This window comes from Hyperolius riggenbachi, chromosome 5 (genome assembly GCF_040937935.1).
Source record: "Hyperolius riggenbachi isolate aHypRig1 chromosome 5, aHypRig1.pri, whole genome shotgun sequence".
NCBI lineage: Eukaryota > Metazoa > Chordata > Amphibia > Anura > Hyperoliidae > Hyperolius > Hyperolius riggenbachi.
In genome coordinates this window covers 370,991,355-371,007,017 of record NC_090650.1, presented here as the reverse complement: position 1 = coordinate 371,007,017, position 15,663 = coordinate 370,991,355, and positions in this window count along the sequence as shown.

Genomic DNA, 15,663 nt, shown 5'->3' with positions numbered 1-15,663 from the left:
TATGTCATTATAGTCTTCTAATAAAGTTATTGTGCATATTTTTCTTACTAAAAATGTTGAATTGTCTACTTTACAAGCCCTTTCCTTCCCATAGAGCCATACCGTATCAATACATGCCATGCACTGATGAGGACCAGAAAATCTGGAACAGGCTGCATTTGTGATTAAAGGATACCCGAGGTGACATGTGACATGATGAGATAGACATTTGTATGTACAGTGCCAAACACACAAATAACTGTGCTGTGTTCCTTTTTTTTATTTCTCTGCCTGAAAGAGTTAAATATCAGGTATGGGAATGTCCCATATTGAAAAAATTCTGGAAACAGCTGGAGGTTTTTTTTTTATATAAATTGGTCCCCAACTTCCCAACTCGAGACCAATCTGATACTGTTTGGATTCCGGGACTCAGTTGTGTCTGGTCAGGATCAGGTAAGGGAACATCTCATAAAGCTGGGTATTGCTATAGCAAAAAGATTAATTATAAAAAAGTGGAAGGATTTAAATCCTCCCTCCATGCTTGAATGGATGGAGGAAATGGTGTCCCAATTAGGGGATGAAGAGGAAAAGGAATGGTCTGAGGAAGTTAGTGGATTAACAGAACAGAATAGGAAAAGGGTGGTAAGACAACTCTGGGATGAGCTTTTCTCACAGTTTCAAAAAGGAGGACCCTAAGGGTCTCAGTTTAAGGGGAGAGGATGTGAGCAAGATGGATGGATGGGATATGTCAGAGGGTGATTGGCGGGACATGGTTGATTACGGATATGACTGAGAGGGTAAAAGGAAGGAGAGGATGGTTGATGTAGGGTGGTAGGTCTTTTTCTTTTTTGTGCAATTATTAACGGAATGCAAACTGGCAAGCAATAAATTGTGGTGGTAGTAACATAGTTGAAAGTTGCATGTGTATTTAAAGTGTCGTATACTTATATTACAAATTAAAATATTATTTGGCACAACGCAAACCATGATACTAAAATTCCCCAACATCTGGAGAGGTTTGATAAAGCCAAACTTAGAGTTGGGACAAAGCGTTGTTAACGCGTCTGAGTGTTTGCGAGAAAAATAAATAAATATCAGGTATGTAAGTGGCTGACTCAGTCCTGACTCAGACAGGAAGTGACTACAGTGTGACTCTCACTGATAAGAAATTCCAACTATAAAACACTTTCCTAGCAGAAAATGGCTTCTGAGAGCAGGAAAGAGATAAACAGGAACAATAGTTCATAGATTTTAGCTCTGGCATACTTCAATGAATTTGTCATTGAGCAAAAACAATAAAACAGTTAAAACTTTAAAAGTAGGAATATCTTAAAAAGTCATTTTTAGGAGAAGGAAGGTAGATACAATTTATTTAATTATTTTTTTTTTCGCCTCGTGTGTTCTTTAATGTGGCTCTGTAGAATATAAAAAATATAAGCTCTTTAGCAGTTCTGGAAGTGTGCCTAGCTTTCATGGGCATAAAGAGATGATTTGCATATTCGAGTGTGATGTAACATGGGAAACCACAGTTGCTCACTTAAAACTGAATTAACACAAATATCTTCTGTTTTAAGAAGGCAACATTATATTCATTGTGTCTACTTTCAGTGGTGCTGTTTGGTTGGGGTTTTCTATGAGGCCGGTTTTATACCCGGCCAGAACGTTATAGTGCGATGCTCCGCCCCCCTCATATCACACCGGTACGCCAAAAAAGTGATACATATGACCCTGCGTCACAGTTTGCCAGCAAATCGGATTCTTCCAGTGCAATGCAACACGTTTATTGTACTGGGCCCCATGTTGGTGAATCAACTCAAATCTCCAAAATATCTTTCCAGCACCAGCAAGTGAGAATGTGCTAAACATTTATCAAAGTTCAATTAATTTGGAACAACTTTTTTACATACTATTTTGCATGCTGGGGTTGAAAATGTATTTTATTGATCTGGTGAGAAAACATCTCTTGCATGGGAAAACTTAGGAGGAATGTTTAATGAATCAGAGTCTTGCATCCTTGTGTACGGATTACAAACATCTGACAGCCTAGTCTTTATTAGGCATTTACAATTGTTATTTGTTGTGACTTTGAGTAATCTGTGCCATGCACTGACATGTACAGAGTCTATGCTAGCTGTTAACAATAACTTGTAAACGTTGTATGTTTGTATGCCTGTTACTAATCTACAATCTTTTAAACCCATCTGATGACATTAGCAGATTCCCGCAGGGAGTGACATCATCTAATACACTGGTGTAACAATAGGCCCTGCAGCCCCTCCCCCGCCTGGGACCCGCTTGGGGCCGTTTTGGGGGGCTGGAGGGGTCGCAGCATGAGGGGAAAGCTATGGCCACACTCCGCGGGGAGGGGGGGCGGTCCCCCCCCCCTCCCTCACCTCGGGCTCTCCCCTCTGCGCTCCCCTCCAGCTTCAATAAGTGTCCATGAGCAGCGGCGGCAGATACATACCTTCCGTGCACTCCAGTGTGGACGTTCCTCTCTCTAGTCTCTGACGCGACTTCCTGCATTAACAGGAAGTCACGTCAGAGACTAGAGAGAGGAGCATCCACGCTGGAGCACACGGAAGGTATGTATCTGCGGAAGGTACAGTATGTATCTGCCGCCGCTGCCTGCCACTGCTCACGGACACTTATTGAAGCTAGAAGGGAGAGCCTGAGGTGAGGGAGGGGGGGACCGCTCAGAATTTTTGCAGGGGGACCCGGTGGGATCTAGTTACGTCCCTGATCTAATATTTTATTGTCTAATTTCTAAGTCTCCCAATACTTTGTTTATATAAAAGCATAAGATTATGTATTATATAGACTGTCGGCAGCATATCCTGGGTGTTAAAGGAGAACTGTAGTAAGACTGATATAAAGGCTGACATATGTATTTCCTTTTAAGCAATACCAGTTGCCTGGCAGCCCTGATGGTCTATTTGCCTAAAGAAGTGTCTGAATCACACCAGAATCAAGCATGCAGCTAATCTTGTCATATCTGTCTAAATTTGTCAGAAACACCTGATCTGCTGCATGCTTGTTCAGGGCCTATGGCTGAAAGTATTAGAGGCAGAGGATTAGCTGAATAGCCAGGCAACTGGTATTTCTTAAAAGGAAATAAATATGGCAGCCTCCATATACCTCTCACTACAGTTCTCCTTTAAACTGCACACTAAATAAAACCTGACTAAGGCCCAGTGCACAGGCCCAGTGCACACCAAAACCTCTAGTAGATCTGCTAACGCTAGAGGTTTTTGAAGCAGATTTTCAGAGCAATTCTAGGCATGTTTAGAGAGGTTTTTTAAACATGCCTAGCCTTTTTTGGACCGTTTTTGTGTAGCAGATTTCAAATATTGTTACAGTACAGCTGTTACTGAACAGCTTCTGTAACAAAAACGCATGGAATTGGAAAACCACTCTGATCTAGCGGTTTTCAGAGCGGTTTTCCACTTTCCTATACTTAACATTGAGGCAGAAACACCTCAGAAATCTAAAAAAAATGCTGCAGCCCCCGAGTTTGCATTTGTGTAAAAAAAACAAACCGCTCTGGTGTGCACCAGCCCATTCACTTTTTTAAAAAACGCTCCAGGACCGCTCTGGTGTGCACCAGCCCTTAAAGGAAGATGGAGGATGAAATTACCGACCACCTTTTAAAAACTAAGCTACTGGCCTGGATTGAGTGCTAATACTATGCGTTCTCAGTCACTGACACAATACATTTGCAGATCAGATGTTCTGACTGGCTGGGACTTCACTGGCTGTTCTATTATTATTATTCCAGGTTTGTACTGCATCTTAGATTTAGAACCCCATAAATCTTTTCACAGGAGGAGTGGCTCAGACCTCCCTGGTGTCCTCATGGTGGTGACCAGCAGGAATCAGCATGGAGCATGCACTGTTTCAGGCCCAAATGGCGGCTGTATCTCAGAGAACCAACTTATGCAGTTAGTAACAGCACATAGAACTGTTGTACAATTGTAAGTACTGAAAGAGAAACTCCGACCAAGAATTGAACTTTATCCCAATCAGTAGCTGATACCCCCTTTTACATGAGAAATCTATTCCTTCTCACAAACAGACCATCAGGGGGCGCTGTATGAATGATATTGTGGTGAAACTCCTCCCACAAAGAAATTCTGAGTACGTACTCTTGCCAGTTTCCTGTCTGTGAACCTTGCTGCATTGTGGGAAATAGCTGTTTACAACTGTTTCCAACTGCCAAAAAAACATGCAGCAGCTACATCACCTGCCAACAGTAAAAATGGCACCATGTAATAAATGTCAGAATGTAAATCAGGGATTTAAAATGTTTTACACTGACTAAATCATTTATGATTAATTATTGTAAAAATGAAGCACTTTTTTTTTACATTATTTTCACTGGAATTCTGCCTTAAAGGAAACCATAATCGCGAGGGATATGGAGTCATATTTCTTTCCTTTTAAAGAAAACCTGTAACATAAAAAAGTGCCCCAGGGGGGTACTTAGCTTGGGAGGGGGAAGCCTCTGGATCCTATCGAGCCTTCCCCCGTCCTCCTCCGTCTCACGGTGGTCTCGCTGGGCCCCTCCAAACAGCGGGCATGTAAATATTTACCTTCCCCGCTCCAGCGCAGGCACAGTCTCGGCTGGGATCAGGCGCAAATAGCTAATCCCAGTCGGGTCCACTCTTCTGCGAAGGCGTAAGTCTTGCTCATCTTGGCCACGCATGCTACGCGCGGTCCTATCAGCATAGAGTGCGTTCTTAAAGAGAGTCTGAAGCGAGACTAAATCTCGCTTCAGACCTCATAGATAGCAGGGGCGTGCTAAAACGACGCTATCCCGCGGCTTAACGGGGGTCCCTTCACCCCCAAATCCCCTCCGTGCAGCGGGGGAGCGCTTCCGCATTGGGGCAGGGCTAACCGCCGCAGCCCTGCCTCCCGCGCGTCTATCAGACGCGTACCTCTGCCTCTACCCCGCTCCTCTCAGTCTTCCTTCACTGAGAGGGGCGGGGGAGAGGCGGCGATGCGCGTCTGATAGACGCGCTGAGAGGCAGGGCTGCAGCCGTCAGCCCTGCCTCCAGGAAGAGCAAATTTTACGACCAAGTTGGTCGTTGATTTTGCAGGGGGGGGGGGGGTTTGGGGGTGAAGGGACCCCCGTTTAGCCGCGGGATAGTGTCGTTTTAGCAGGGGCACACATGCCCCTGCTAACTATGAGCTCGGAAGCGAGATTTATTCTCGCTTCAGAGTCTCTTTAAGTTACCCACGATCCTTTGAAGTGCTGTGTGAGTGGCGTGCGCTGGTGAAGTAGTAGCAGCCATGCTAGTTAAAGAGGAACTTCAGCCTAAACAAACATACTGTCATTAAGTTACATTAGTTATGTTAATTAAAATAGATAGGTAATATAATCTCTTACCCACCCTGTTTTAAAAGAACAGGCAAATGTTTGATGTAATGATGGCAGCCATCTTTGGTTGAAAGGAGGTGACAGGGAGCATGAGACACAGTTCCAACTGTCCTGTGTGCTGATCACCCCTTCTAGTTGCTAGGCAATGTGAACAACAACATAGGAAATCCCAACATGCTTTGCACAGCTTTAGGGAAAAAAAAGCCCAGGCAGTTTTCTTTGATGGGTGAAGCTTAGCTAAAAATGCAGCTAAAAATGATGCTTTGGTAAGAAAAACGAAGTTCTGATGCTGTGAAACTTAAAGAAACACCAAGCCTTTTCAGTTCTGCTGAGTAGATTTTTAGTTCGGAGGTTCACTTTTAAGCTGCGCTAGAGTGTAGCGCAGTCAGGCTACACACATTGAGCAGCACTTCAAAGGATCACGCCTAGCGTGCGCATGTTAAAATTAAATCGCGCTGACGAGCACATTACATTTAGTGAATCTGCCTCATTGTCTTTTACCACTAAAACTGTGATAATTTGTGGTAATGGAACTATTGGTCTTATAGTAGAACCCTAAATATGGCACTAATTCCAAAGGTCACATTTAATTCCCCAATACGTACTTTTACGTACTGCAAAGAGATGAGCTAATCAGCCATATACCCAGCTCTCCCCGCCTGTGGCTAGTGTGACATCAGCATCACACCTCCAGTGACAAGCTCTTCTCTGGATGAAACCAGGTTCTCATGACTCACCGTGAGTCAGTCAATTGTTTCCTCTTGTGGGGGAGCTTCCTGTCTAATTATCCAGCAAAGGTAAGCAAGTAGAAAAGAAACATGCAAGGGACACTCCCTGCTCTACGCCCACATGAAGCCCGAGGCAATATAGTTCTTTCTATGAAAGCACTGGTACTACAGCATTCCATCTCACACACTAGACAGTAAGATCAGTTTGCTTCCAAGTATAAGAAAACTGGCACAGTAACAGGTAGATCATCTGTGTTGTAAAAGAAGACATTCATGCTATTGCAAAAAAAAATAAAGAACACCTGTTGTTGTTTGAAGCCAGTCACTCTCTTAGCAAAGTGCAGCCTATGAGGCAAGCCAGTTTTCAGCCATTTTGGTGACCTAGACAGGGCACCTTTTGTCTGCAGACATCTGTAGGTGTGCATTGCTCCCAACTGTTCCTCTTTTGGAGGAACAGTCCCTCTTTGGGAGCCCTGTCCCTCTGTCCTTTTCATTTGTCCCTCTTTCAGGACTTTGTCCCTCTTTCTGTGTAAATATATATATTTCTCTACTAAAAAAAATGTGTTTGATTGACTCTAAATTTTATTCCCATCCTTTAAATTGATATATTACTATTTTTAAAAAGTTAATATAAAGAAAAATGAACCAGGATAGAAAGGACGAGTGTGGTTTGAACAACATATTTGTCTTATAAAATCTTTATGGTATGCGTGAGTAGGTGCGTGATCAGGGGTGTGGCAGGGTTGTGTCTTAAGAGTTTCTCTTTCTCATCTCAGAAAGTTGGGAGGTATGGTGTTTCCAGGGGCGCAGCAATAGGGGTTGCAGCGGTAGCGACCGCATCGGGGCCCTTGGGCCAGAGGGGCCCCAAAGGGCCCTCCCTCAACTGCTGTATTAGCTCTCTATTGGTCCTGTGCTGGTAATAATCACTTCTATAGATACTTTGAATAGTGATGATCATTAACAAACTGTTCCCCATCCCCTTCTTGCACCTCTGACACTGTAGTTGTCCTTGGCAGGTTTTGGTGCGCCGTATCAATTGTTATGTATAGAGTGCTTGGGGGGCCCCATTGTAAAACTTGCTTCGGGGCCCACAGCTCCAAAGCTACGCCACTGGGTGTTTCTGTGTTTCCACATCCATACACCTTGGACATTTAGAGTTTTAGTACAAAGTTTCGAGTCAGTGCTAACGTTCTACTTGGCTTGATGCAGAATTATGCAAATGTTGCTGCAAATCTATGCAGCTTGAACATAGACCAAACAAATGCTCCCACTGCAAGATGTGATTCATCTATTTACATACTGTATAACATGTACAGTAGCATAGCTCAGGAGCTCTGGGCCCAAGTGCGAGTTGTACATTGGGCCCCCTTTACATGCGCTATACATAACAATTGATATGGAGCACCAAAACCTGCCAAGGACAGATTGAGTGGCAGAGAGCAAGACCACATTTATCTTTTTGTTGCCAATAGGCCAGTGATGGCTAACCTTGACACTCCAGCTGTGGTGGAACTACAAGTCCCATGAGGCATTGCAATACTCTTGACAGCTCTAAGCATAACTCGGGGAGGCAGAGGCATGATGGGATTTGAAGTTTTGTCACAGCTGGAGTGCCAAGGTTAGCCATCACTGCCCTAGGCCAAATATCTTGGGCCTCCCTTTCCAAGCACAGCAGCGCCCCCTCTTCCATGTGTATCATCCCTGTACTGCAGACCCTGTCTTTCATGCACAGCTCTCTCGGACGTCCGCTTCCCTTTCCATGTGTTGCTCCCCATTTGCAGCCTTTTCTTTTATATATAGCATACCCTATTTCATCTCCAGGTGCCCCTTTGAACTGCAGTCGCCCAAGGCCCGGGCCTTGATAGCCTTTCCAGAGATGTAAGCAAGGGAGGAGAACAGTCTATTAATAGTTACAACTAATCAAAGCACATGCAGAGGTGATCATTACCAGCTTAGCACCACACCAATAAAGAGACAATAAAGCAGTTGAAGGAGGGCCCCTGCTGGGCCCCTCTGGTCCAGGGGCCGTGTGTGGTCGCTACCTCTGCATCCTCTTGCTTCGTCACTGGATTTTCATCGTGATTTTCATAATTCTGTATCATCATAATCAGCATCATTTTCAATCATCTCACATTTATTTGCACCTCAATGACAATCCCTGCTGATTAATGTGGCTATGGTACATGTTGAATCAGGGGTGACCAATGCATCGATTGCAATCTACCAGTTGATTGCAAAGGACTGCTTGGTAGATGGCAAATGCACGAGAAAGTGATGCTGGAGGCTGACCAACAAAAAGTGGAGCGAGCGGATGTGCATCATCTATCAGCGCTACCGGGGATCCTCCTTCAGCTCTGCGGTCCACAGTCTCATCTGTATGATGTCTTCTAGTGGCGTCTCTAATTACATGCACTGTTAGGGGGGGGGGGGGGGGGGAGGCTACGGTAGATTACTGTTTTGTAATCATTTTTAAAGTAGCTCCAGAACCGAAAAAGTGTTTGCATCCCTGCTATGAATGAATACTTTTTATTTTCATATTGCATCATAGATATTGTAAGGTTGTACAACCACCACCTGGACACCTTTATAGCAATTTCTTAAAGGACAACCGAGGTGACATGATGAGATTGACATGTGTATGTGCAGTGCGAAGCACGCATATAACTAGGCTGGGTTCCTTTTTTACTTTCTCTGCGTGAAAGAGTTAAACATCAGGTATGCAAGTGACAGTTTCTGTGCGGGTCGGGACCGGGTCAGAATGGGTCAGAGTATAGCATAACCCTAACTGATAAGTAATTACAGCCATAAAATACTTCCTGTCAGTAAATGGCTTCTGAGAGAAGAAAGGAGATAAAAGGGGTCAATAATTCATAGATTTGAGCCCTGGCATTTCTTCAATGAAGGTGTCACTCAGCAGAGACAATGAAACAGTAAAAACTTAAAAACGAGATTTAAATATAAAATAAAACTGTGGAATATCTAAAATAGTCATTTTAGGAGAAGAAGGATAGATACAATTGTTTTTCTGATCAGTTTATTTTCATCTCGGATGTCCTTTAAGATGTCCGTTAACGGTAACATTTTTATGAACAATTATTTATTTCGATTGATTTAGTAAACAAATGAAGTAAAAGATCATGCCTGGGCTGCAGCTCTTAAACGACCAGCGGCAAGGCCATAGTTTAACGCAGTTTAGATGTATGTTGATCTGGCCCAAAAGTTCCAGAACGCTCTACAAAGATGAATCTCAGAGGACTACTAGGCATTTATGTCTCTTGTTTCTAATGAAATATTTCCTGGACAAATGCACTGATCTGTTTAAAGGAAACATCTAAGGATAAGGATATATATAAAAAAAAGATCCACTTACCTGGGGCTTCCTCCAGCCCGTGGCAGCCGTCCTGTGCCCTCGGCGCAGCTACGGTGGCTCCCGGTCTTCTCTGCTGCAGAACCTGACCTCGCCAGGTCGGGTTCCGGGTTGGCGTCTTCTGCGCTCCACCGTGCGGGTCAAGTGGTCCAGGCGATGTCCTCAGGAGTGTACTGCTCAGTAGTTCTTCGCCTGAGAAGTACCCTCCTGATGACATCTCCCGGACCACGTGACCCGCGCGGTGGAGCGCAGAAGACGCCAACCCGGAACCCGACCTGGCGAGGTCAGGTTCTGCAGCAGAGAAGACCGGGAGCCACCGTAGCTGCGCCGAGGGCACAGGACGGCTGCCACGGGCTGGAGGAAGCCCCAGGTAAGAGGATCTTTTTTTTTTTTCTTTTTTAGCCTGGACACTTACTTTAACTGGACATGTGTGATAAAACTGTGTTCCAACAGGGCTCGTTTCCACTATTGCGGTGCGGAATCGCCTGAATTCCACCACTGATGAAATCGCATGTGGATGCGATTCCCCATGCATTTTTTGCCGCGAATTCGCATGCGAAATTTCATAGGTGAGGGTATATGCGATTTTAACCATGTCACTGCCTGTGTGAATTTACATTGGTACCTATGCGAATTCGCGGCAAAAACGCATGGGGAAATCGCATGCGATTTCCCTATTAAATACATTGCATGCGATTAGCATGCGATTCGCATGCATTCCACTCGCAGGCGAATTCTGCGGCTCTTTTGTGCGTTTTTTCACCGCTGAAAAAAACGCACCTCAACAACGCTACAGTGGAAACAGGCTCATCCACTTGCATTACATGTGCGAATCCGCATGCGGATTCGCGATAGTAGAAACGAGCCCTGAGTGTTCTGGTTCACCAAGAGCTTGCTGGGCAATCTGCATTACTCTGAGCAAATGATTGTTCATGTTTCTATGCCAATGAGGACATCTAGTGGACATTTTAGGATGCGTTTTAGGCACACATCTAAAAATTGTCTAATATCAGAATCGGAATCAGAATCAAATTTATTCGCCAAGCACGACTGGGTCATGCCCGGAATTGGGTTTGGCACTTTACACTTGCTCATAGTAAACACAGGAAGTACAAAATGACAAACATGCAGAGACAAAAAGTGCAGAACAGTCCATACTATATACAAAAACAGGGGTGCAAAATGGGCAATAGAATACAGTAAAGTGATCAGTGTCAGTGTCCAGATTCAGCATAGAGTTATGTTCGCTAGTTCAGTCAAGTGAGTTCAGGAGGTTGACAGCAGAGGGGAAAAAGGAGTTACTGTGCCTCAAAGTTTTTGCGTAGATGGCTCGGAACCTGCGGCCTGACGGTAGACGGATGAAAAAGCGGTGACCAGGGTGTGAGGGGTCACCGGCAATCTTCAGTGCTCTGGAGCGTAGCCTGGAGATATGTAGGCAGTCGAGTGAGGGGAGTGGTCTCCCAATGATCCTTTCCGCCGATCTAATGATCCTCTGAAGTTTGTATCTATCCCTGTTGGACGATCCAGCGTACCATACAAGGATCGAAGAGCAGAGGACGGACTCTATGGTGGCAGTGTAGAAGTTCGTCAGCAATTCCTGGACCATGCCGAACTTCTTCAGTTGTCGGAGGAAGAACAGCCTCTGCTGGGCTTTCCTCTGAGTTAAGGTGGTGTTTTCCTTCCAGGTCAGGTCATTTGAGATGGTGGTGCCCAGGAGGCGAACGCTGGCCACTCGCTCAGCTTCAAAGCCATCAATGTGGATTGGTGGGGGGGCGGGAGCATGCCTCCTGAAGTCTACTATCACCTCAACAGTTTTGGCTGTGTTAAGGACCAGTCTGTTATCCCTGCACCACTGGCATATTCTGTCGACCTCCCGGCGGTAGTCCTGTTCGTCGTTGTTGGTCACCAGGCCAACGATGGTGGTGTCATCCGCAAATTTGATGACCTTGACAGAGTTTGCCCTGGATCTACAGTTGTTTGTGTAGAGGGAGAATAGGATCGGTGATAAGACACAGCCTTGTGGGGCCCCCGTGTTTGTTACCCTTGGTTGAGAGATGACATCCCCTAGCTTCACGACTTGAGACCTGTTGGTCAGGAAGTCAGTGATCCACAGGCGAAGGGTGGGATGGACATTTAGCTCTTCCAGATTGCTCTGCAGTATGCGGGGGCAGATGGTGTTAAAAGCCGAGCTAAAGTCTAGTAGAAGGATCCTGGCATACGTGTTAGATTTGTCCAAGTGATCATTTACAAGCTCTAAACAGATGTTGATAGCATCATCAGTGGATCTGTTTGCACTGTATGCAAACTGGAATGGGTCTAATAGGGGGGTGGCGTCGAGCTTAATGTGGGACAGAACTGCTCTTTCAAAGGTTTTCATGATGTTGGAGGTGAGGGCCACCGGCCTGAAATTGTTGAGTTTGGAGTTTCCCTGCTTCTTGGGGACCGGAATGATAGTGGACTGTTTGAAGCACGCGGGGACCTTGCCTTCCTGAAGGGATTTGTTGAAGATGGGGGTCAGGATGGGAGCTAGCTGCTGTGAGCATGTTTTCAGGCAGGCTGGTGCAGTAATAATACTGGAGCTCAGTGATGAGTTACAGCAGTACAGCTTCTAGGCTAAATAACTATAAGGGTGGGGGAAAAAACTGCCAGTGGTATTACTACTCAGGTCCCAGAAGATCTCCCGGAAGAGTACCTTTAGGCAGCAAATAACATAACAGTGTGTTACATTAGTTACGTAGTAGTTACATAGGTTGAAAAAGGTATGTTCATCGAGTTCAACCAGTATGTGATCTTGGGCTACATGCAGAAAGCACTATACAGTATTAATGCGCCACACTTATTTTATGGTTTATTACAAGCTTTCAAAACATTACGTTTCTCCTTCAGGCATGGTACAGAACTGGATCAGAACCATACAAAAGTGAATGTCACTTTTCTACGGATGTGATTCAGTTCTGTATAATGCCTGAAGAAGAAGCTTAACGTTACAACTTTGGACAAAGCTTATTTACCCGAGGAAGTGGCTTCAGGACATGGAACACGTTTATCTGTCATTATTAAAACTGTCTAAACTTTGAACGTTTTCATCATTGAAGGTAAGCTTAGTTACCTTCCTTTTCAACATTTTTTTTTAGTTTTTTATACGTTCATTGGGCACCTCCAAACACTATCTACATGTATCCTAACACCAGAGCTCCTGCTGAGAACTGATACAGAACATCCTGGCCTTTTAACCAAAGCTTGAGGCCCAGTTCACACTTGCTTTGAAGTGGCAAACGGATCCGTGAGAACGGAAATGATCACCGGTCAATCAAATCCGTTTTCACTCCGTTGCCACTCCTTTTTCGTTCAGCTGCTTCCATTCCATTTCCCCACATCCCCCCAACCCCCATCCCTAAAGCAGATTTTTGTATTTAGAACGGTCCGTTTCTTCACTAGTGTGAAGAAACGGTCTATTTTCTCATTGCCCCCAATGCAGCGATTCATCTTCTGTTTCCGCTCCGCTGGGCTCAGCAGTCTGGAAAAATTGGTGCAGCAGGAAACGTGCAGTCCGTTTAGTGAATCGTGTAGAACGGATCCATGGGTTAACATTGGATCCGTTCTGATCCAGGAATGGACTGTTTTTTTAACTCTAATGTGAACTGGGCCTGAAGATCCAGATATCCCAGGAATGTTTGCCTGTATCATGATACCTGAACCTAATTTCAATCCTCAATGAAAGTCTTGAGCGAGGTTAAGGGGAGCCCATCTCATCTGTCACACAGGTGGAGTACATCCGCAGGAAAAAGCTACCGGGCACTAGAGATAATTGATCTAACTGCAATTATTTAGTCAGTCATCTCCGGCACCCACCAAGTGTGCAGACTGATGAAGTTCATCTATGTCATATTATGTTACTAGATTAATAAAATGTTTTTTTTACTGGATCTGGGTCATGCCTCAGCAACTTCCTTTTCCTGCTAAACTTCACTTACGTTCTCTGGAGGACGACGCTTCCTATTAGGTCACATGGAAATCCCAAGAAGCAGTGATGCAAAGTAAAGACTCAAGATACATTATCTGGACCTAAAATATGTTTTTATCAAGGAGTAAGAATTTAATAGTGTGCAAGTGATTAGGGAGGCCAGCTGGTATCTTACTGTTTTGGCAGTTCAACTGCTGTTCAGGAAATGCTTTTGAAAACAAAGAAAATCCTGATAATCCCCCATGAAGAGATGGACTAGTCCAAAACCTGCTTACTTTTTTTTTGCTGGAGTGGTCCTTTAACCTTCCTCAACATTAACCCCTTACTGATGCTTAGCTCTAGACACCTTTCAGGTCCTCTTGTTTGTATGGGCTCCCCTCTGTTGTGCCACTCTGCCCCTCTATTAGTGGCTCAGCCTGGAAGCAATTGGTCAGAACCTAAAGGAGCGACACATACTTTGTCCACACTGCGCTCCCTGTATGCCCGCATTCCTGCCACTGTGCACAGAAGCCGCTGCCAGGAACCTTCTGTGCTGCTCAGGAAGTATGCATGGACAGACCACTCCTGGCTGCGGCTGCTGTGCCCACCTGGGCGTGAGGGCTGACATGCAGGGATCACAGACCAGGCAGAGCATGTGCCGAGTGGTGCAGTGGAGACCTGAATGTATAAAGACCCCGCAGTACTCATATTGACACATATGGGGTTGATTTAGGTGTGCTTTAAGGGACCACTATTATGAAAAATACATATTTACTAAAAGGCATCATAAATTATATATGCCTGGTAGGGCTCAAATAAATAAAATCATAATTTTAAAGTTCAAAGCTGGCTCTGATGTCCTGTCGAGCATGTACGATTCCGGTAGTTATTCGGGCACAGGGAGGAGCCGAGAGATGGCTCTCCCTGTGCTATGGAGTGTAGTGGAGTATACCAAATATATTCCCCTACTGATTACCTAATTTGTCCTTTTCTGGTGTAATTTGGGTTTGTGTTAGCACTGACCTGGCAGTACTTTCGGGTTACTTCCGGGCCAGCGCCATAGCAGTGAAAATGCCGGCATTTACGGGAGGACACAACGGAGTTGACAGGGTGGAAAGGACAGCAAAGGGAACGCGGAGTAGGTGAGTTATGCTGTTGGTGTTTTGGTATTTTTTGCCAGTATAGCAGCAATTCTTTAGTCCATGCATGGGTAATCGCCGGACTCCGAATTATTACTCGGAGGGAGGGTAGTATTTAATGCCGCCTGGAATTTGAGTGACAGCAGGGTGAGCCATGATTCGGCTCACGCTGAGCCCAGCTCACCGGCAGCGTACATCCACGTATGCTGGGGGAGGGGGGTGACACAGATTTTCCTGCCTGGAGTGACAATAAGGCCAGAAATGGCCCTGACTGAAAGCAGACCTCAACTCAGAACTTCCTCTCTGCTGTAAAGATACGCAACAGCATAATAACCTTCAAGAGCCCATTCACACATATGTGATTAGCAAACGATTCCCGCTAATCTCTAAAGAGCTAACGCTTTTTAAACCACAAGTGCTTTGTTATCCTATGGCAGTGTTCTCACTGTCACGATTGGCGCAGATTGCGGGCATTTTGCGATTAGCGCCAATCGCAAACGTGTTACCTGCAGCATTTTCTGGGAAATTCTGGAGCGATCGCTGTACAGTGCTTATAAAGCGATGACAATCTCTCTGGAATCGCGGAAGTGTCCAGTGATTTTTACAGCGCTAATCGCGTTAAAATCACTTGCGCAAAGCGCTTCCGTTTTGCCTTTTTAGATATGAATGGGGCAGTGGCGTAGCAAAAGGGGGTGCAGAGGTAGCGACCGCATTGGGGCCCTTGGGCCAGAGGGGCACTCCTTCAACCACAGTATTAGCTTTCTATTGGTCCTATGCTGGTAATAATCACTTCTATAAATGCTTTTATTAGTAGTAATCATTAACAAGCTGCTCCCCATCCCCTCCTTGCACTTCTGACACTGTGGTTGTCCTTGGCAGGTTTTGGTGTGCCATATCAATTGTTGTGTATAGAGCGCTTGGGGGGCCCCAATGTAAACCTTGCCCCAGGGCCCATAGCTCGTTAGCTACGCCACTGGAAGGGGGCCGGAAGAAAAACGTTTGTTACAGCTGATACAAATCCTAAAATAAATCTGCAGTTTCTACTTCCTGCTTTAATGGAAGCAGACATATTAAAATCCTGTGCTTTCAAATGAGCGTATCTGCAGTGGCAGTCAGATGACAGAGGAGAG